The sequence below is a fragment of the Triplophysa dalaica genome, chromosome 17, assembly GCF_015846415.1.
Source record: "Triplophysa dalaica isolate WHDGS20190420 chromosome 17, ASM1584641v1, whole genome shotgun sequence".
In the NCBI taxonomy this organism is placed as follows: domain Eukaryota; kingdom Metazoa; phylum Chordata; class Actinopteri; order Cypriniformes; family Nemacheilidae; genus Triplophysa; species Triplophysa dalaica.
In genome coordinates, this window is record NC_079558.1 from 4052967 (window position 1) to 4077151 (window position 24185).

A 24185-nucleotide genomic window follows, 5' to 3' on the forward strand; every position below is an offset into this window, starting at 1 on the left:
ATAATGCTTTTGTTTGTAACATTTTAATTAAATTAAAATATATGGCTTTACAATACACTACAATAAAGTTGTATCTGTTAACATTGGCTTATGCATTAAATAATATGAACAAACTGTAGACGATGTAATTATAATAACATAAATAATCTTGTTTTAGTTTAACAATACAATTGTTCATCTTAATTCACTGTACATGAACTAATGTTACAGTTTCATTTACAACTTGATGTAAAAAATATATTAATAAATAATGAAATGAACATGAACTAAGGTCAGTATATGCAGTAGAAGAATTTTCTATGTTTAGTTAATATTTTATCAGTGGTGTAGTCTTAACAAATATAGTGGTGTACTATACAATACAACATTACCCTCGACCCCAAATGGCCAAAAAAGTCAGATTTTTTTTTCAAGTAACATGAAATTTATTACACTTAAATATGCCATTTATTATATATATATACTCACTGTTAAACTTTGCTGTAATTTGGCAATAGGTTCGGCAGTAACTTACTGTAGATTTAATGTAAAAGAAAAAAGCATAAACTTACCTAGTTTATATATCTTTCTTTCAAAAAACAAGACTAAATATCTTGGGTCAATTTTGTTTTTATGTAAATCTAGGTTTTAAATATTTTTACAGAAAACAAGATAAATATGCTTTGGAAGAATGTCATTTTTTGACAACCTTATCGTAAAGTGCTAAAAATTTTCTACAAAATTAATATTTTCCCGTTGCATTATTTAAAACAAAAATGAGAATGTTATTACAAACTGCGCTATGCAAAGTTGCTATATTTCCAATAACGTTTTTAGTTATTATTAAAGAAAATGACAAAAATCACTCAATTACACACAGTGTATGAAATAAGCCTAGGTCACCTGACTAAGTGTAAAAAGACGCTCCCCAATGACTCTCTCTCTGTCTCTCTCCAGGGATAGCGAGCGGCCAGTTGAACCGGAGCTGTCAGCTCTCTCTCCAGTAACAAGTTTGCCTGACGCAGAGAAGTTGGCAGAAGCAATGGATGTAGGCACACTGAGGGTTTATGGGAGATGACAGCTCCTGCTAAATAAACCACACGTGCTGAGACAATGTACGGGGAGAGCGGGCACAAGGGCCTTCCCGCTCGATGCAGCCTCTAGCCAGCCAGGGCAGAACCTCCACTAACTATCAGCATCCCTATTGTGACTGGTGCCATTACTGTATCAACAACACAGTTCAAGAGCGGCGGTGACCTCTGAGCTCACGCCACTGATGCAACCACTGCTAATGATTTCGCAGTCGCTACAAACCAAAGCTTTAGGAAGAGATGAGGCTAAACATGTTACAGTAAATGCAAAGAGGTTTTCGGATTCCTGTTTTGAAAGTGTTATAGTTTATTGTTTGCAGTAATAAATGCAGGACTATTTTAGAATTAAATATAAATGGTTTAATCAGTACTGATCTCCTGTTTGTCACAACTTTGCTCATTGGTTTAAAGGAACAGTTCAGCCAAAAAGGAAAATCTGAATAAATGTATTTAGTCTGATGAGCACATAGAACGATATTTGCAGGAAAAATGTGTGTGTTCCAAGTCGTTCTGGGGCACCTTTGAGTACCATCATTTTTCCTACTATGGTAGTCATTGGTGACCATGAACTGTGTGGTTACACATTTTGTCTGAAAATGCATCTTATTTTTCTTTTCAAATGAGTTTTAGATATTTTTACTGGAAACCAAGACAAAAATATTGTTTTCGGACACATACCGTCTCCAAACATCTAAACTAAGACCATAACACACGCAAACGCACACACTTATACTACGTGTGTATGTGCACATTGGTTCAGTGTTTGATTCTCTGTTGTGTTAAGTCAGCATATCTGTGTGTGTTAAATCAATACGGCTTTGAGTCCGAATTTGTTCTGGACTTTCTCAGTCTTGCTCTTACTGAACACACAGACATTTTTCACCCCTCGACGTGCAATTCTCCAAACAGTAAGTATGGGTCTCCAGAGTGTTTAAGGCCAAACCTGGCTGCAATCCTAGGTGGAGAATAGGACCTGCCTGCAGATGCACTGGCCGTTGTTATCCGCCTGCTCCTCATGCTGGGACGGGTCAAACCGTGCGCATACTAACAAACCGAGCCATCTGTCATCCCATGTGCCGAGCAAAGCTTACAACTCACGGGCGTGACAGGCAAAACCGAGCACACCTGTATACATCTCTATAGCTGTTTTAATTGCCATATTTCTTCGCTTAAAGGCAAATTGGTTCATTCAGTGGTCATCAAGGTGACGCCCCCAGGCTATTTTCATATGTAGGCAACAGGCGTACAAGTACATACCAAACTGCTCGAATGGGGAATGTTGGAGATCTTTTAAACTGTGAGTCAACGTTTAAACGACATATTGAATGAAAATATAGCAGCTTCACCTCACATCATGTTACAAATAAGCATTACGATTTCCTCGATTATAAGCACATATTTTTTCAGCGCATAAGTTAACAGATGCAGCATTTAAACTGCACGTGTAAGCAGCGTGTTCTCGCACAGCAGAAGCAGCAGTGCAGCGATCATTTCAGCGCCGCGTCTATTTTGGCTGCGCTGCTCAGGCTCAATTAATGCGATTTTACGGGCAAAATCCACTTGGTTTGACAGGAAAAAGTAACACTTTTGCCTTTAAAGCATGCAAGTGGTGTCTAATGTGTTCTTAACAGTCGCTACAACTTTCAAAAACACTTTTGTCAGAAGTTTTTTTTGAAAAACCACAACAGCACATTTAGAAAGGATTTATAATACAAGTATATCTTAAATGGTATGCTTGTTATGCAGCTGAATGAGTGCAAAACGCATTACGGTGTCAGTGTACCGCCTGAATCCCACTGTTAACCATTTAGTAACTTCGTATGCTGCAAAGCACAAAGGCATTTTTTTTATAACATGGACTACGTGGATCTAAAAGAGCATGAAACTGGCGGATATAACAAATCATAGTAATGCAATCTACTTAAAAAGCGCTTTGATGAAGTTCTGGAAGATATTTTGCTCATTGATGCATTTAAATAACGTAATGCAACAGTGCATTGTTGCACTGTGGTACCCAGGCAGCGCTCCCCTTATGCACTGCTTACGCGTGCATTGTGAAACGGGCGTTACCGGTAAATTACATGTGAAAAAGATGATTTACGATTGAGAACAACAGACGGTCGAGTACAGAGATTGCAAGGTTACACAGAGATACAAAGGATAATTGTGCTGTTAGACTTTGCCTCATGTCCATGCCAGTTCTTTTACCAAATAATAGCAGTCCACCCATTTTCCTCTCTCTTACCTCGGGACAGTTTTTTTCTTCCTATTCAATCTTCCTATCTTTCTGCTGCAGCCCTCTGAAATACCCGGCACGGCCGCGCTGCTGATCGCGCCAGCGCGAAAGCCGTAGCCCCCGTCCTTATTACACAGCTTCAACAGGGCTCTAATCACTGCTACCAGACCCGGTACAGAGAGAGAAAGCGGTAGAGAGAGAGCCTGTTAATGGCTAGGATCTGTGTGTCCGCGACGGCTGCTGCTTTAACTAGCTTTTCTGCCCATTTTGGTGGATTCGGGGAACGCAGGAGTGTTTCTCCAGGGGCCAGAGGCGACCGTATCCCTCCCTTGACACGCAACGATAACCAGTGCTCTCATAGGATTGGTGTTGCCCTGGACACACACACATGCACACACATTCACACAAACAAAATCCAACATCAAACAGACTGTGGATAAAAGCTAGTCTTTCCCCCAGCCAGTTAGCTTTTTTTATTTCCTCCTTTCTATGAAGGGGAGGAAATTGTTGGCTAAGCTGTCTTTTGTCAGGGTGTTTCAGAAGCACGGTCCAAACATGGGTCCCATATTTCTCCTCGTTTAGAACGTAGTTTGCACATTCACTGGGAAACGAATGGGACCTAAAAAGGTGTCCAGTGATATTAACTTTCCTCACAATAGCTTCAACGATGTCTTACCCTCATCCTCCCTGTATATTTGTGTGAACGCTCATGTATAGCACTAAGGATGATCCAGTCTAGGACCACACAATCTCTCGGAGTCCGACTATCAAAGCCGTACCTTGGAGGGCATGGATTGAACTGCCACGGTCTTGGCAGTCACATATTGAAACACTGCCTAACTGAATACTAGGGAGTTACATCAGAGCTGTCACGAACACACTTCGCCAAAGGTTTCCGCTGCTGTTAGATGAATTTTTAAAGCGATCGGCTCTCTTTTAACTTTGGGAATTTGACAGGAAAACAACGACTGACGATGATAAAAGACCGTCTCATTAGCAACGTCCACGGACATCTGAAAATGATAAATGCATGTGTGGGATACGCAATTTGGTGACAATTAACTAAACTAGTGTTCCTAAGAACAGTCAATGTTATGCTTGCATGTTGCCATTTCACATTTCAAATCGACAAGACATTGAAGTTCAAAAGGAGTAAGATTGTCTTTCAATGTTTTATCATTCATCAGCTAGAAAAAATGCTCTAAGAAGTGATGCCAAAAATAATTATCATATGTATAATTGTTAAAGTTGTGATATGGACTTAAACATTGTAAAATTATAATGATTATTAAAACTATATTTAGTGTTATCATTTTCATTTTTGATGTTAATGGTCCTTTAATGCAAGATATACTGACAAAAAAAAGTTTCTTGACTAAATCTCGACTCCAATCCAAAAAGTAGTCTGCTAAAATTGACTCGTTTTGGCAATCATTATAACATTGCGCATTTGCCATTGGAAATTAAACTTTTGGAGAGTGATCAATACAGGTCTGGTCTGGGATTGTTTTTTTCAAATAAATTGAGCAACATAAGTGCCTGAAATTTGGATTTGACTTTCAATTATTAAGTTAAAATAATAACTATTTCAATTATTAAACTAAAAAGTATTGGACAATATTTCAGATGGTAGAGACTTAGGTCAAATAAAGTTGAGCAATTCCATAACAAAATCCAAATGCAATTGACCAATGAGAACAAAGCACTCCAAAAATCTGCATTACATTAAGATTTTCAATACCATACAGCATTTACTTTGCATGAAAATATGTTTGCAAATATTTGTAGCAGCCGTTCTGTGGTGTGAATCCTGTGAGTGGCAGCAGTTCCGGTGGATTTCTAAATAGACAGATGATCAAGCAGACGGCCTTTAATGCAACTCCATCCAAAAATATGAGCAGCATGACATGGTATGACAAGATGATGAGTCACTGTTTCCGGACCCACCGATCACTCGAAACTTCAAACACATAAATCTTGAATCCTATATAAACAATGTTTAAAAAAAAAGAACAACAGACAGATTGTAAGACTCAGAAACGAAGTCTGTTGTACGCAGAAAACCCATGAGGTCTGTCACAGAGCCTTTTGCTTGTTATTTCAATAAAACTGCAAAACAATATTTACATAATTAAATATGACAATTTTACAATATCTATTTTAATATTCGGTAAATACTCATTAAGAGTTGATTTAGTGTTGGCAAAATAAACTGCAATTTATTACTCTACAACAACGCTACTAGGCCATTATTAAATTTCAAGCGACGGATTATAGGTTTAATATCTCTTATATACATATTTTTACATGTATTTAAATTCAAGCTAATGACTCCTAGAATAACACATCAGTCTTTCAAACAGCAATCAATTGAATCAAATAACAACACAGTTGTATTGATATGACTATATACGGTTCAATTGGGCGTCCTGATCTATGATGTTGATGCATTACAAAAGATCAAAGTTCATTTAATGTATTTCTGCCATAGTTGCCATCTTTATATTTTCATTTTTAAACAAAGTTTAAATTTATTTCTTTGTATTTTGTATGATTATCGCTATTCAATAATGAGAAATCCATTTTCCTAATGGGTTCTTTCGGCCTCATTATACCCAATCGCCAAACTAGTGCTGAAATACATAACAACAGTTAGTACATTGTGTTCATGTACTCCAGCCTGACAAAAGAAGAGCATCTTGGCTAGCTGGTGTGCGTGATGGTGGTGTAGCAGTAGTAGATCTGTGTGTGACAGATTTATCTCCCCCCCGCTCAGGCCGGATGAGAGGGGCTCATAAATAAACACGCCGAAGAGAGAGAAAGCTCTCCATTGAACATAAACAAGTAGGTCCTTTAGTCCTGCATCAGTCACTCGCTGGGGTATAGTGACAGCCAGGGGTCCAAGGTGAGGTCAGGGTGGCTCCCTTTAACCCTGGACTAGCACAGCGCAAATGAACTTTGTTAGGTTCCGATCGTAAGCGAATATTTCTCCGGCTCCAATCTGTCAATATGCGAATTTGATGGCGATAGATAATCTACATGTGCACTACTTGGATGATTTATGGTCTGTCCTATAACATATCTCATTTACTTACCGTTTTTTAAGTTAACATTGCTATATATACACTAGTGGTGAAACGGATGACCCATACGGATCGTGCTCTACAGTTCGGAGCGCATGTGACCAGCGGATTAACTGTAAATTTATTCATTATTGGGTAAAAGATAGTTTTGGTGTGCACAAGCGCTCCCTCTCTCTCTTTAGCATCTGGACGAGTACAATTTTAAAGTGCATGTTCGCATACATCTTAACCAAAACCACTGCGTTAAGCATGTGACCCGCGGATTAACTACGTTTATTCATCTTCGAGTAAAAGAGTAAAACACGCTCTCGATCTCTCTCCGGTTTCTGCGCCAACATGCTCTCTCTCTCCAGTATCTAGACGAATACGATATTAAATCGCATTCTTGCGTATGTCTTCACTTAAACTGCTGTGTAAGCAGCAATGTTGTGTTGAGTCAAAGCGCAAATGACGCGATCCACGCACAAACGCGCACAAGTTCAGCAACCACTTTGACGTGCCGCCCACTCATGATTCAGTAGCGCGTTTAAGAAGACGAGAGAAAGTCGTTCCAGATACTTCATGATCGCCACTTCATAACACCGGTCACATTTAAAATCTGATCTCTAGAGATGGAGTTGTCAGCTGTTTACTCTTATTGCATGTTTATATTGTATTTATTTGTTAAACATATTGTATACGCATATATATATATTGTATACACACAAACTGTATAACATAGCCTAGAGTAGAAAAATAATAATGATAAATAATCTGTTAAATTAATTTGTTGATATCTTCAGGGTTCTTTCACAACTTCATTTTGTGAAACTCTTTAACCCCTTTTATAAGCGCCCATATTTTTGAGCCGTTTATTGGTAGCAAAAACAAGTTATGAACTTATTATAATCATTGTTATAATAACATAGTAATAAAACTATGATGTGCATTTACATTAGCTGATCGGTAAAATTATCCGATTGACCCAAAATCCATAAAATGATCCGAACCGTGAGTTTTTTGATCCGTTGCACAACTAACATATACACACACACACTCGCATATATATATATATATATATATATATATATGAAATAAAGGATGTATGTAAAGGATGTAAATATCTATATAGTAATACACTACAATAAAATGAAATGAATAAATATGATTTTTATAATAATAAAACATTAAATTTTGTCTTTCTTTATGGGGCCACATACAGTACTGTCATAACGCCTGTATATCAGAATGGGAAAAGTTTTGTCTCAAGATGCACATAGTCATATTTTTTTGTAAAGCATGTTCTTAATATCAATTTAACTATACTTATTTAACTAAAGCCTTGCACTGTATTAAGAAAATCCCTGTCCTGGAAAATATGACGGATGCAGAAAAAAAATCAGTAAACTAAACCCACACAGTAAACCGCAAACCCATGCAACAAGTGAAATGTTCCTAAGGATGTTTAGCAGACAGAAAAATTTCTTCAAACTTGACTCTTTCTAGATAGATAAAATCTCAGAGGTTTTTAAACAATCACAGTCCTGAAACACCCAAAAGTTTTTATACATATTGAAATATTTTTTAATAAACTAATGATGTTTTGTGCTGTATTGATACTTTTATGCAGTATCATCTTTTAAGACTTAATAGTTCCCAAAGCTTCACAAAAAAGCAGCTCACTTCTGATAAAAAGACGCAGTCTTCTACTTCTGTCTTTTCTTTAATATTCAAAAACTTTTTTAGTGCTTGGAATCAAATTATGCATTGTCGCGATTCACCTTGGAGGTGGTTCATTTGGTTTTAAGGCATAAAACTATTATTAAATTACTCCGCACAGAGTTTAAATTCCCTATATAAAAGACGAATGAGTATACTTAAGCGGTTGGAAAAGTGTCCAGTTGCGGTCGTTTCAATAAGGTGTTTCTGCTTATAATCCAACTCAGCATTTTTCCAGACCCTCTAGGTATCTGCAGACCGCAGTTTGTATATGTGTTTCTCGAAATAAAGTCCACCTGTCATGACCTCTAACACCAATAGTGCTTAAAATGTATTTGGGTTTTGAGCAACTATGATTCACTTAACTGAACTAAAATATTCTCTGTGTAAATGAGTTGAAGCGCTGCCAGATAACTGCAAACTTCACTTGAACTGACTGCCAGTCCAGTTCAGCAATACAATATAATTTTTTTGGCCATAGTTTAAGGCCAAATGTTTTTTTTTTTTGAGATGTTAATGCATTTTACTGAGGTTTAGATAACTGCTATAATGCCTTCATATTCAGAACACATATGCAATATCTTACAATCTATGCTTGTATACAAATGATTAAGAGTGTAAGACATACAGAATCCAAAAATCCATGCACACATATGGTGAATTGATAAATGAGAAATGTAGAGCAATTATGCTACCACCCATTTGACACCACTATAGCATCCCTCTGATATGCGATGGCTTTCGAAAGAGAAAATCAACGATGTACTTTTAACAATGACAATGCACATTTGCTGTCTGGTCACAAACTTTCGTTGCAATTTCCAACTAATTATGCAAAGTTTAACTAAAACGAAGATGCCAACGTCTATGTATAGCTCACTCTGCTAAAATCCATCAACAAAAAAGTCTCACGCTGTGATGGAGTTAAGTAACATAATTATGCCAATTTGATATTGAAATTAAGGAGCTTGCTAAAAAGCTTGTTGCAGTGCTGCATTAACATATGGATGAATGAATTTTGCATCCACAAGCTGTGAACTTCTCTGACCATGTGGCTCACACATCTCATGCCATTTTTCATGTGACATGCGTCTCAGCAGGACGTTCTCATATCGAGAAACAGCGCGGTAGTCAAAACCTCTAATGGTGAAATCACACAAACGCACGCACGACGGAAGTGAGAAAACGAGAGAAGGTAGAAAGCTTGATCGAATGCCAGAAATTGCTCGCTGCTATTAGATTATCAGAGAAGCATGACACAAGTACTTAGTGTTTTACTGCCATATGTGAACAATGGAATTCTTATGCGCTTTGACCTTCCAGACATATGGTATAAGAGACAGAAAAATAACTAACAGCACAAAAGTATATTTAAAAATAATTCTGTGAAGAAAATGTGTGCCGCCTTATAGCTGCGGCTCTAAGATGTGCTATAAATATAACATACACATTATAACTACTTAAGGTGCGAAGTACAGTTGTGTGGTAGAAGACATGGCAACTAGTTATTACCAATGCTTATGAATACTGTATATTAACTGCATCTGGCAGATGCTTCATTTTTTACTATAAAAATCTTTGCCTCATGATGCATACGAAAAGCATTTGTTAGACATTTTATCAAAGATAAATAAAGAAATAAAAGTTATTTTAACAAATTTAAAAAAATATTTTAACAAATTGTAAGTATTTGTATTCTTTAATGTAAAAAATATAAATGTTCTGTTTATACATTATATAAAATCATCATTCACAAAAACAATCTTATTACAATTCAATCTAGCGATTTTATACCATGCCATCCATAAGTGGAATAAAAATGAGATTGAAAAATCTAATTAGAATCCTTCAAATTCCAAAAACACCCACAAGTTTTAAGTTTAAACCCCAATAATATGTAAGAAAATGTAAACCGAAAAATATTAGACGTCAGCTTTTCCTCAAACTTGAGAACGCCTCTTGAGAATGCCCCAAACTAAATATAAAAGAAAAAAGTCCTACAAATTATGCTGACAATATAATTTGCACATAAAAATACACAATAAAAGTCCAGTGTCAGGTACTGCTTTCACACTGTTGGACTCCCCAAACATTTCTTTCATAAAGCTATACTCCTGCAGTATTTCGTCTGACGATTATTCGTCTCAACGACTCCTGAAATCCATTCTAAAAGCCTTGATTTTATTTCCTGACTGTTCACAGGCTGATGGCAACACTGTGTTCTCACTTTAGTTGTCAGCTATGCTACACTGCCTGAGCAAACCGTCACAAGCAAGCCGAATGTGACACGCTGTTCTCTTTCTCACTGTCAATATCTCTCTCTCTTTTTCTCGCAATGTCCGGTCATCCAGAGAGGAGGCACTTTCTTACTCATCCAGCACTCAGACAAAATAAAAACCTGTTCTACTCTCTGCAAAGGACGATGTTTTAACACATCTCTATGCGTAGAGGAACCGAAACATAAAAACCTTGCTGAAGGGAACCCGCTGTGAGTTTGACAATAAAACCTCACATACAGTACAGTATCAGAATCTCATTGTCTACGCTTTCCGTGCTTTTCACGGTTAGATACGGATAAATAACAAAGAATGTGTAAAAAATAGGTCCATAAAAAAGATGAGACATGATTTCAAATAAAAAAGTATTCAAAGTGTACACTTGCACCATTTCACACACGGTCCATTAGAATTAAAACAAGATTAGGAAATTTGGAAAAAGCTCAATATAATGATGACACCCCGTATTGTTTTTTTACTTTTTAATCACCACTTCTAATAAACGTGCAGGTATTGAGGTACAGCAGTGATAAGTCCCGTGTTTACGGAAAGCGATGTGCGATGTGTACTTTTCAATAACACATGAGAAAGACGCCACCACGACTCTCCAAGCGCGGTTCTGGACGTGTCAAGTGTTGCTTAAAGACGCACTAAGAAGATTCGCTGCAATACCAGATGTGTCAAATAAACAAAACAAATCATTAAGTGTGAATCTTAACACTGGATTTCCCTTCTTGAGTCCCAACCATCATTAACAGAGTTTTATCAGACCTGAAAATAGCATCAACAATGTTGTCTCCGATTCACATAAACGTTCAAATATCAATTAATACATAAAATATTTATGCTGTACGCAAGCGTGAGTGTGTGGAAAGGAAAGTAAGAGACTTGCGTACTTACAGTTAGAGCTGTCAGGTCACTCAGGTCTGGTTCTGTATCACAAGCTCATCTTTTCACGGTTTATCCCGCCATAGGACAGAGAGAAAGAAAGAGAGAGAGGAAGAGAGCGAGAGTGAGAGAGAGGGTATTTGTTCTCCGGCTCTACACAACTACGACTGAAAAAGGGGTGAGAGAGGCAGAGAGAGAGAGAAAGTAGGATGGTTTGCGATGCGATCTGCTTGCCGGTCCTGCGTTAGATTCAGTAACGCTGCTTCGTTGGCGTGCTGTGCGTGTCTTCACACACTGCTGAGAGCCCGGTGCGGTCAACCACACGCGTCTGCGGTGCGTGTATGTGTGTTTATGTTCGCACATGCAGGGTGTGTGTATGTGGGGTGGGTGTGCGTGTGCGTGCGGTGGCTGCTTGGGTAGGCTGCGACTTACACAGTAAGAACATATCAGAGAAAGAGAGAGAGGGATATTGAGATGAGGGTGGGAGGGACGGACGGATGGAAAGCAGCGAGGAGGAGGAAAGAGAGGGAACACGGAGGTGGAGAGGATGCACTGACAGTTTCACGCGAGCCCCTCTCAGAAGGCACCGACCGCTAACGCGGGCTGACAGGTACTGAACGAAAGAGACCAGACGCTGCTACAACACGCTATTCTTTCCCGCCATCGCTTGCTCACCATCTTTAAATCAACACTAAATGTATCCCAGCTTCAGACACAACATGAACAGACACGTATCATAGCAGTGGATGAATCATCCGATAATATCAAGCTGATCCAAATACGTAAAGTTGATGCTTCTTTACCATTGGCATATTATTAGTGGTGGGCCGTTAACGGCGTTAACGCCGTTAACGCAGTGAGACTATTATCGCGCGTTAAAAAAATTGTCGCCGTTAATCTATTCTCAAAGTTGGGTTGGCAGCTGGGTCTATACTACGCAAGCTATGATGACTTTCACCTTGATATTTTAGCGCGGATGTATACCATCTTAACTGCACTGTACGGGGCGAGAATGAGATTTTTCAACTCGCGTGATTCGCGGAAGAAGAAGCCGCCTCATCATCTCATAAGCAGGGCTTCATTCGCGCAATTCGCGCAGCAAGTAGGTCTATTGGCTCTTTGCATTAACATATAAATCACTCGCGCTTGACACGCCATTCGCGTTTGGTCTGAACACAACATAACATTACTGTGAAATGACCGCATCAAACGTGACGTGCTAACATGGATGCAGCTATGAAGCCGCCGGGTTTGTTTCAGGGAATATTAATTTTTAAGAAGCTTCCCAATAGAAACATCGACAAGACTAAGGTTGTTTGCACCTTATGCAATGCGGAATTGGTTTAAAAAAACACTTTCTCTCAACAGGTAGTGGTCTAGCTTTAGTTGAAACCAGTAACTTTGTATTGAGATCTAATGTATTATGGCTCCTGTATGACATATCGCTTGTTGCTCCCTAACTCTTTGTAAGTCGCTTTGTATAAAAGCGTCTGCTAAATGACTAAATGTAAATGTACTGTAGGAGCTCTTCCAGTCTCAAGTACCACCTAAACGCAAATCATCCCTTAGCTAATGCGGAAGTAAACACAAGTTCATCTTATTGAACATAATTTAATTTTCATCACCAATTATCATAGTAGAACAGCTTTCTCAAGCAGTTTGTGATGCATTTTGGAAACAGGAGATGAGCCCCTGGTCAAATGCGCCACCTGGCTTGAGAAACCCCTTCTCAAAGACTTACTTTTAGTCATTATTTGGGTAGCACACATATTCTGAATGCCTTCGGCAGAATTCAAATGAGCCATTTTAATCTAGATTAATCTAGATTAATTTTGGAATTAATCTAGATTAATCTAGATTAAAAAAATTAATCTATGCCCACCACTACATATTATTATATTAGTACTTAAGCGTGCAAGAGAAGTTCAAGATTAAAAACATTCAGATATCATCTTTTTCTGTAGACCGTAGTTTAATATTCACAGAATTTATATACACACAAATGTTATAACACTAGATTTTGATTTGCTCATTTTAGTTAACTATAGAGATGGCATTCTTGTATATCAAACAGCACGGTGCTAACAACGACAAGATCATGGTTTCAATTTCCAGGGATTGATTAAACTAATTACCGTGTGCGCAATAGTAATTGCATGGATTTGGAAGAAAACTGGAAAAAGAAATGGAACAAATGCAGAAATGAACTCCAAAAATTGTATATTTGCCAATACAATAAATAATGCACAAACAGAACCGACATTTGGTCGTAAAGGTGTTCTGGCATGCTGTGTTGGGACAAGCCTTTAACTGATGGTGTAAATTAAAGACATAAAGTGTGGAAAGTCCATGGCAGCCCCGTGGGTCCCCTAGCACTCAATGCTGTCAGGGTAGACTACACTCCACTGATTTCAATTAAAAGCTAAATTAGCCATTTGAACTCTGATCTTAGCACTGTGCTGTATTTCGTGCCTTGCTATCAGGGAATGTGTCCCATCAATTACATCTTGTACAACTTTCCCTCATCCTTTTGTCAGCCCTTTTGTCATACTCCTGCACCTGTAGTTGCCGTGTCGACCATTGCCATGGCAATAACGGTCATATGACCATACTATTAGAGACCATACCAAGTTGGCATGTCCAGTTCCATCGCTCTAAAGTCAATGGGTTTTTGGTCAAATGCCGGAACTAAAGTTTGGAGTTAACAAGCTCAAAATATATACATATTTATTAATATATTAATAACTGTATGAATAACAAATATTATGAATATATAAATTAATAATAAAATATTTAATAAAAATAATATAATGCATATTATAATATATATGACAGAAATCACACTAGTTATATTTTGTTCGTGAATATTCAAAGCTTTTACGTGTCTTAATAATGCTGGTTGCTAACAAGTTGTTAAAAGCAACTCCATACAATGGCTAGGACATTAAACATCACACAAAATTTTTTTTACAGGTACAAATCTCAAAAAAACGAAAATAGGGACACAAAATAAGACGTTTTGAAGAATCTTGGATAGCGAACAACAACGGTCCCATTGACTTGCTTTGGTTTTATGTCTATACAACAGAAGTGAATGGGTATCGCCATTGTTCAGTTACCAACATTCCTTAAAACATCTTTTGCGCTCAGCAGAAGAAAAAAAAAGTCATTTTCAACCTATATGATAAGAAGGTGAGCAGCAAATGACAGAATTTTGGGAGAACTATTTATTTAAAGGTGGTGTCTATTATATTCACAATATCTTATCCTATACATTAATACTGTATACTCAGAGACCCCTGTAGACAAACATTTTTTTGTCGGAAATGTTTACCTCCAAACGGAAGAGTTCAGAGGAGCTGTTTGCGGACATTCTGTGAGACCCCAGAGGACTCCTCAGACATTGATTCAATCTTCTGTCTTTTACATCGTGGAGGAACGGCACATATCTAAATCAAATCAATTTATTTCAAAGAAATCCATTTCCAAGTTCAAGAACAAAGCTAAACGGCTTCCTTTAAAAAACACACAGACGCCGTCAGACCCGGTACACGCAAACACAAAGCCCGAGTCATTTCATTCATCCACCGTGCGGATTCCCGGCCGTCAGTAATCATTTCCTGTTAACAGCGTGGGCCTTAAACCCAAAGCGGCGGTCTGCCCACGTCGCCACTAAAATGGGATTTCCCCACTCGCAGTTGGCCTTTTCACGGCCCCATCATCAGCACTCAGCACCTCCATTAACAGGTTCACACAGGTGCCCCCGGTTTCCAGTGCATCGCTCCACAAAGAATAACAATAGGCGACATTACAGAGAGAATAATGCCATTAATACGAGGCTGCAGCCTCTCTCTTTGCTAATTGGCTTGTCTGCTAGCAGCCTCCACTCCAAGGGTCATGGGATTTTGTGGGTGGCATCTGTAAATAGCTAATCAGCTCCCCAGGCGCTCGCTACACTTCAGAAAGTATTTCTTTTGAATTCGTAATAATAGCGAGAGGAGGGCTGTCGGGGTGGTGGTGGGGGGGGGGGTTGTTGGATAACGACGCATAGCTAAGATAACTGCCAGAGACAACAGAGGCGAAAAATAAATAATGAAGCGCCGATTGTTATTCCTGCGCAGCCAACAGAAGCTGTTTGAAGTGCAGACTCGCCTTTATCTTGTCACGCTGGAAAAAAATCATTGCCAGCCCAGACACAATAAAGATGTCTTGGGCGTTTTTGGAGAATGACAAACAAGATTTGAGGTGTATGGAGGTAAAGAGGTGCGCTTACATGGCTGCTGAGAAGCCAAGGCTCTCTCGAGCACTTTGGGAATTCTGTACAATATTTGATCTACGTAAAGATGGAAATGTGATTTGTGATGTTTACAGTGTGTAATAGATCATTCAATACATCGTTTGATCCCAAGACATGCAAAAGTTAGTCTTAGCATCCATAGAGCATTGTTGTCATATGATTGGCTGAATTTCTGGAAGATTTTACATTTTTACACCCTTAATGGTGTTGGTTGGGTTGGTTTACATGTATTGTGAGTCAGACGAAAGTTGTTGAGTCGAGACCTTCTGCCGTCAGACTAAAGTCCAGCTACGCAAAACTACGAGAAGGTAGCCGACCAAGGAAAATCAGACAGGTAAGTTTAGTTCATATAGAGAAATTACAGCAAGCGAAGGAAGCAACACACTGAAAGGCTAAGATTTACAAGAGTTAGAAGTCTTTGAGGGTAAAATGTATCTTTGATTAAAGGTGTCTATGCTCGAAGCGTCATAACTGCGTGCCATCTCAGAACGTTCAAAAACATTGACCAATTAGCAGTGATGCCAGATGCTAAAAAAAATCCTACGTTATCACAACTTCTCTGGAATAAAAAGTGACTTTAAATTTAATATTTTAGAACGGTGAAAAAATAATAATATTGCAACAAGGGTATAGGAATGTAGATAAAACCAAAGTTTAATAGACCAAAAACATCAAACGCTGACATTGAGGCAAGCTTCAAAAGTTTAAGACAAAAGTAATGAAAAAAATTGCACGCACACATATACTAATACTGTATGCAGAGCTTTTCAGAGGAAAAAATAAAAGATCACTCAAGCTATTTACTTTTTATACCTGATTAGGTAAAAAAAAGTTCTTATACATTTTGAATCCACAACGTTAAAAATACAATTTTGATGGAGTAAAAGTGATTCTTGAAACACAGCTTTCATGCATCTTGGCATGCTCAATGTAGTGTTCTACATTATTTTTATGTGACTTTAAGCTGTTAATGAGGTTTGTTTTTGTTCAAATTCATCAGACATTGGAATGAAATGGCCTATACACGTGTGGAAATGCTTATTTATTTCCAGAGCTGTATATCTGTGTGTGTGAATACAAAGTAATTGAACAAATTAAACGTATGCTCTTAATGAAGTATACTCTTAATAAAAAATCTAAACTGTTATAATATATCATACAAGTCATATAAGTCAGGGGTTCCCAAACTTTTCGGCCCGCGACCCCCAAAATAACAGTGCCGGGGACTCGAGACTCCCACTAACCTCGGAGGATGGTAAAGTATACAAACATTTTGTGCAACTGCGCACATGCACTAGGTCTAACGAACCATGCTTTATAATGACAACACAAAACAACACATTCTAACATAACATGACTTTAGTTATTTACTTATTATTTTGCTTGTTGTTATACATAAACTAAGAACTATAACAACAGATGGTCAAATTTCATCAAACTGATTCGGTGCTGATGGATGTCCTCTTTTTGCAAACGCCGGACTCTTTTCGTACTATTTCTGGAAATCATCTTGCGACCCCATCCTCACTGCCTTGCGAGAGGTCCCGACCCCTACTTTGGGATCCCCGGCTATAAGTAATACATTTATAAAAAATAAAACAATTGCCCTTAAAGTGATAGTCCAAAATCTTTTATTCTGTCATAGTTTATTCACTCGTATGTCATTTTAAACCTCGTTGACTTTCTTCCACAAAACACAAAAGAAGATATATTGAACAACGTTGTTAACTGGCACCTATTCACTTGCATTGTCTTTGTGTCCCTAGAATAGAATTGAATTGTTGCCAGCGCTTTTTGGTTACCAACTTTCTTCTTTTGTGTGTCTGATTTTCCATGCTGAAAGGCTCAAAAAACCTTCAAACAACTAACATTCTAGCTTCTAATTTTGAGGTTAGAGTATTCTTTAAGACTCCTAGGGCTGCTGTCTCTCGCCGTTCCATCCTTGCTTTTGACAAGTGTGTATGTGTGTGACTCACAACCAGTCACCTCCTCAAACTGATGGCTCCACAGCTCCATGCTTGCCTGAACAGCACCACATTATACTGCTACAACGCTCTCACAATCACTGCAATTAAGCCGAGGCGAATCACACCACGCCACAGCAGCTCACAGCTCCAGCACACAGACAGCTCAGTGGCCAATAACATTATAAGTCTGTGAGGGGGTTAGAACATTATACTAAACATTATCACTCTATTGTCACGTCTCATGATGCGTTACGGTTAGTGTGAAGAGATATATCGCTCAGCGCCCGTTCTACTCCTAGATGAAAAGCGTTATTGCTCAGAGGACGAGCTTTTATAGCTTTTGAGACTTAGAGTTCTCACAAAGGTTTCGTTTAAAGGTCCAGTGTGTCATTTTTTGGAGTATCTATTGACAGAAATGCAATATAATATACATAACTTTGTCTTCAGAGGTGTATAAAGACGTTTCATAATGAAGTGTTGTTTTATAACCTTAGAATGAGCTGTTTTTATCTACATGCAACGCTGGTCCCCTTACATGGAATTCCCAATGTTGTCTCTACAGTATCCCTAAACGTACAAACTGCTCTATAGAGAGCGTTTTGTAAATACTTTATCTCCTTAGGGAAAGATGTGAAAATGAGACGACATCCGAGTTCTGTGAGAGACGCAGCTGTGCTTCAAAGGGAGGGGTGGAGTGCACCGTTGGTTGCAATTCCCAACCTCACCGCTAGATGCCACTAAAATCTGCACATTGCCCATTTAAGTAAAAATTTGTTTTGCACGTTTATACTTGAAGTGAAAAGACGGAAATGAGACAAATGTTGACAAAATATAGAGCTATTAAATGCATGATATTTAAGCAAAAATGTCTACTTGTTTCCCATTTAGTCTAATTTTTGTCTAGGAGAAACAACAGGGATATTAAAGAGATTTCATTAACGTTTTTTTCCCTACAAGTCGCCGCAAGAATATGCCCCAAAAACTTAAAAACTGTTTCAAGTGACTAATCTCCCAAGACTTTCAAAACATCTCGATTTTTATCTTTTTTCCTAAAGGAAAGATGAAATATTAATTGCAGAAAACTTTTTTCAATCATCTTTGAACTATCCTTTGTGGCCAATAGGAAAGCAGCAACTGGGAAGAGTTAGGAGGCTGTTGTAGAGATCTTGCTGTACAGAAGTGTTGATCCTGTGCTTTCACAAGCAACATCTCGCCAATTACACACTGTACCACAAAAAACTGGAATGACCCGATTAAGAATTGAGCAAAGTATACTGAATGCCCTTTGCGCAATGGGAAGTTTCTCTTTTCTGCTTAATAATCTTTAAGGGGGTCTAAACTCTAAATCAGTGTGGATGTTTGTTTGCAGGGGAGTGTGTGTGGGTGTGATGTCCTGTGACCCAGAGGCAGTGTGCAGCAAGAGGTCCTGATGCTGAGAGAGATGGTACAGCATAGAGGCCCAGATAATATCAGGATAACAAGAGCTAATTAAATCTAGTGTGATCACTGGAGAGTGAATTATTTATTGAGAGTCTGAAATGCTATTTAACTCACAGCAACTCGGATTTACTTCTTGTTTTATTAGTCCGGTCGTGATCTTTTCAACAGGAGTGAACGCTGCTCTGAAAAACACAAAAAAACAAATGACCTCTTTTAAAGTTCAGATGTGTCAATGTAGAGCAAATTAAAAGTTTTGTAAAATCACTTGGGATTTTATCCTCTTGAGATTTTCAAACGGAAATCTCAACATTGTCACAAACTGTGCTCTCAATCAAGTAAAAAAAAGAAGACCAAATTGTCAAAACTATGCAAAGTACTCTTACCATGTGTCAATAATTACATTTTTGTATTTATTATTGAGGAGAAAAACCTCACACAAAGTTATCACTTAAAGCTAAGAAAAGTTTGAGCTGTAAAACACGATTTACTACTTATTTTTTACATCTTTTGAATGCCCTTCATGTCCATCTCTATTTACATATGCCCATAAATCCGTTCTTCATGAACTTTTATTTCATTTTAATATGAGATTTAATTATATAATTTTGTCCGGTTTTAAATGTATTTAAAGGTATTGCTTATTTGCTACGGTCTATATAAAAATTTGTTTTCAACCTTTAATTTCCCATTGATTTCAATCTTTGTCATGACATTACTCAGTCAATATTAAAGAGATCATTTGACGCGGCTAAAACAAATATTGTTGTTTGCTTTAGATGAAATAAAATGTGTATACATGATTTAAGGTTAAAAACGCTGTATTTTCCACATAAAATACAATGCTCCGCCTCTCAGAAACACGCTGATATTTTACAAAGCTCATCGCTCTGAAAGGGAAGGTGTTGATTGGCCAGTTCACTAGTGCGTAGTGATTGGTCTAATACTGCACAGAAATGTAACGCCTCTTACCATATTTAGGAACATCAGGGTTCCAAAACTACTGACAGGTGATAAAGTGACATGGCTGCAACGGCGACGGTGCAATGAGATTTACAAGAGTCAAATCATGTTCCCAACTGACGTAGATTCGCCATGGTGTGGTTACATGAGGCGTTTCAGTCAGGTCTGGATGAGCTTTCGCTTCTAGATAAAATACATCTTTAGTTCCGACACTTTAATTTTTGCAATTTTACTTGTCTAATACATGCATGGGCAACTTATAACACACCAAAGAAAAACACATATTTCAGGCGAATCACCTCTTCAAAGATATCAAAGTTATAATTTCACAGAATGTTCTTTACATTATGCAGGATGATTTCATATAGAAAACAGTAAATCACAAAAGAAATGTCTTTTCACAGTCTGGGTCACATTCTTCTTCTGGGAAAGCAACTGCTCTGAATGTTTATCCTGCAGAAGCAAAAAGTTTCCTCATCTTCTTTTACCACGATAAACATGGTTTCATATTCCATCACTCATTTGCCAGGTCAAAACAGTCATAAATTTAATTAATGTAGATATTTTGAGATAAACAAGTTTTAATTAATCAGTGACACAAGGTTCCCTGTAAATTAGCGAACGTTTCATTTCAAATTAGAGCGCCGGCTCCACACCGAAGCTGTACTTCAGATTATTTATCTTTAATATTTATGCCGGGCAATATGGGGGCATTTTACCTCACATTGGTATCAGCAGATAATGTTCTCGCCCCAAAGTTTAAGACCATCAATCTGTCAAGGACAATGAAAGGCTTTATTACTTCCCTAATTGTATCCAAAGGATAATTTCATCGATGACCTGTGCAGTTTATTGATGAAGCAGGGTAATCTAAATCCTTATAAACACACTGCAGGTGGATTGATGAAAAAGTTGGCCTTGGTGTTGGGGGGAAGAAAACTCTCCTCTTGCATTATCGCAGTACGCGACTAATGAATACAAAGTGAACAGCACACCGGCTGTCATAAGAGCTCTTCTGTCCAGATTAATGAAATCTATTTTGCACAAAGTCATCGGGATTTCAAAAGGAGCGAATGGTATGAAATGAAGATGTTTCACCATAAGGTTAAAGTGTAAATGTGTTTTTGTTATTAATACCAACAGGATAAATTCGAATCAACAGGTTGTATTATAGCATTCTTACATACATACTGCACTCTGCCCCTTCGATTGTGCTGTTAAATTAAGAAATAATCCCAGTTATTTCATAGCGCTTGTTGAAATGTCTCATCTCATACGAATCAACAAAGCTCATAGTTCTTTTATTGCATTTCTAAGACAAACGTGAGACTCCAATTTACTGTACGCTTATGAGTGCCGTCTTCCCGAAGTACTTTTTTGGAGATGAATGTATCCTAGACAGAAATGTGGGGGTGGAATACGGTTCTTTAATTTGACACGGATGAATGTTTTCTTTTTACTTCGCGTTCTTCCCGTACAGATGCCAAGCAGTACACTTTACATTTTCATATAAATCTGTACGTATACTCATCAAACATCGCAGCAATAAGGGCATTACTTCCATTAATAGGGATGAATTACAGTAATTATGGCTTTTAAATAAATTCTGTGCATCACTTTTGTAGGCACTTAAAACAAATCTGGTCCAGTAACACCTTATGAACAAGTAAAATGTCAAATGAACAGAAAACATAAAAGCAAAACCATGCTTTTCTTATTATATTACAGCACTCTGAAAAAGTCAAACTATGAAATTTAGAGCTGAATTAAAACATAATCAATATTTGGGACCATTCCCAAAGTTATATTTACCAACACATCTTATTTATATTTATTTGTCAATTACTTTCAGAGCATTAAGTGTATGTGTTCCTTGGGACCAAACCCATGATCTTTGAATTCATCATTTAAATAATATAAGGTAGAAATTAACAGAAGAACAATTGTTCTGGGAATAATTCAGATAAAGATAAAACAACTTCACTACTGGACTTTCCTTAAGTAAAAGTAAAACCAGAAAAAAAGGTTAATACTCGAACTAAAATGTCCGACCGAGCAATTTCTACCCCCTTCGGGTTTGTAAACTGTGATAATTGTGTGACTGGTAAACAGTGGAAACAACAAAAACAAGAGCCCGGAAAGAGAAAATCACATCCAGTTCCTGTCTACAGTAAAAAAAATAAGATATTCATAGCATAGATTACAGCTTGTCCCCATGCACCCCTAATAAACCTCACGTTAGTCATTTTTGTCAGCCATCTGACTCCAAGGCCAACCAGATGGCCTGCCCAGGTTATGAGCCCATGTAAATCCACTAATAACAAGCTTTTAACCGCCACCCCACGTATAACTGGCTGTGAAGATGGAAGAACATTTTTTAAGGTTAGGAGTTAATACTGAACAGAACCTTCAAGAGTAACGTCTGTGGGCAATCAACAGATAGAGCATTTGATGTGGAAGGCATTAAGATTCAGCGCAATTTGCATAATGCCTTTAGGTCCACCATAGACATTAATTACATTGATAATGCATTCATTTTTCACTTTGCATACCACTTCAGTCGTTAAGCACTTCTCTGTCTTACTCAAAGGTCAGTTTTAATCACCGACTATGCTAAAACAGATGTTTTATTACAGCCCCTCATTATGCTTTGTTCAAATTAGGGTATATGATCACTGAGACCTCGTTCGGCTCAGCCCTGCCCATCTCATAACCTTGACTGAAGGATGTTCTTACCCGTCAACCAGAAATTTCTCAGTTCCATAGTGCACACGAGCAGGCTTTTTAAGTAGTATGTGAGAATAGTAACTGTGTGGGAGGATTTAATGTTAACCTCTGCAGCAGGCCTGCTTCTCCTTTTATAAACGTGCCAGTTATTCACGTGCATTAAAAGTTCATGACTTCAACAGCGGACGTAATAACTGAGTCACTTTCATAAACAAATGTCAAATTAAAAAATAATGAAAATGTTTTTACACTATTTATATTGTATTAGCTGTGGCGTCTAAAACAACAACAGGTGTGCTCAATATTACATGACCTTTGTAGAATTATTAATGCCTCCAGTACAATGGGTCTCGCATGCACTTGTTCAACAAGTATGCGTACGCACGGATTTGTGAGTGAAATCTGCATACAAATGTATTTACGAACACATTATTCACGAAAAACTTTTGTATAGTTTCTATATTTCATATTAATAAAACTTATATTATTACATTTGATCATTTATACAGATTTAAAGATGAATCTGAAAGATGAATCTAGATGTGCTAAAACCACATTAACCTGTACAGTACCATCAGCTGTGGTCACACTTTGAACAGCACAACTTTTTTTTCACAGCAAAACCTCCCATTTATTGGTAAAGTTCAGTTTTTCTACAGTTTTGCTTTGGTGTATACTTAAAACGCACTTACTCTATTTTGAGCTGTTAGGGGTGTGCTTCATGCAAACTACAGTAACACTTAGGGATGGGAATTGATAAGAATTTAACGATTCCGATTCCATTATCGATATTGCTTATCGATCTGATTTCTTATCGATTCTCATTGGGTGAGGGAATAAGTACAAATTTGTTTGTTTGTATTTAACGCTTTAATATCTGATAAGAACACAGCACATACTCAGAGTATACACAAATTATGTGTAGCAACCTCAGAACAAACCTAAAAGTAGGCTACAAAGTAAAGTCCAGGGACCTATAGAATTTTTCACATTCATCATTGGTGCAGACAAAATAATAAAATAAAACTGCTATTTAAGTGCCCTAAAAACTAAAAACACAGACTAAACAGTAAAGGAAGAGCTTGTGCCTTTGGGAATATTCTACCTGAAACAAAATTGTTTCAACTCAACTGACATACAAAATAAAAAGAAGTCTTCTGAAAAGATCACAACTATCAACTTAGGCAAATTAACAATTTTTGTGCAGAAAAATGGTCATGTTTGCCCTCTCAGGAAGGATACGAGATGAAATGGCGCTCACATTAACTAAACAGAGAAGTTACCTTCGGCATTAATAGCAGATGACGTCACGTTAGCTCCGCTGCTACTTGACTCACTGGTTGTTGCTGTGTCGCTAAGTAGTAGTGTATCAAACACGCGACACTCCGGCAAATGAGTTGCGTGCTGTGTGGCCAAATGTTTCTGCATATTGGAGGTAGTTCCTCCCTTTGTCGAAATTAAACTTTTACAGTTGTTGCAAATGACCGCATTGGCGTCTTTTCTAGTGAAATATAACCAAGCTTTAGATCGCTTCTGCCTCGAT

At 37.7% G+C, this 24185-nt stretch overlaps 1 protein-coding gene across 10 annotated transcripts in view; it reads right to left on the reverse strand.

The window, feature by feature from the left end:
• Positions 1-24185, reverse strand: part of rbfox3a (RNA binding fox-1 homolog 3a) — a 398996-nt gene that overhangs the window by 367484 nt on the left and 7327 nt on the right. For 3 of the 10 annotated variants that reach the window (XM_056770687.1, XM_056770681.1, XM_056770686.1), the window contains exon 1: positions 11264-11643. The exons of 2 other annotated variants lie outside the window; for them this stretch is intronic. The gene's annotated coding sequence lies outside the window, so the exon portion shown is untranslated. Of the gene's footprint in view, positions 1-11263; positions 11647-24185 lie in introns of those variants that run through there. 5 more of the 10 variants (XM_056770690.1, XM_056770691.1, XM_056770695.1 and 2 more) reach the window with 5 other exon arrangements.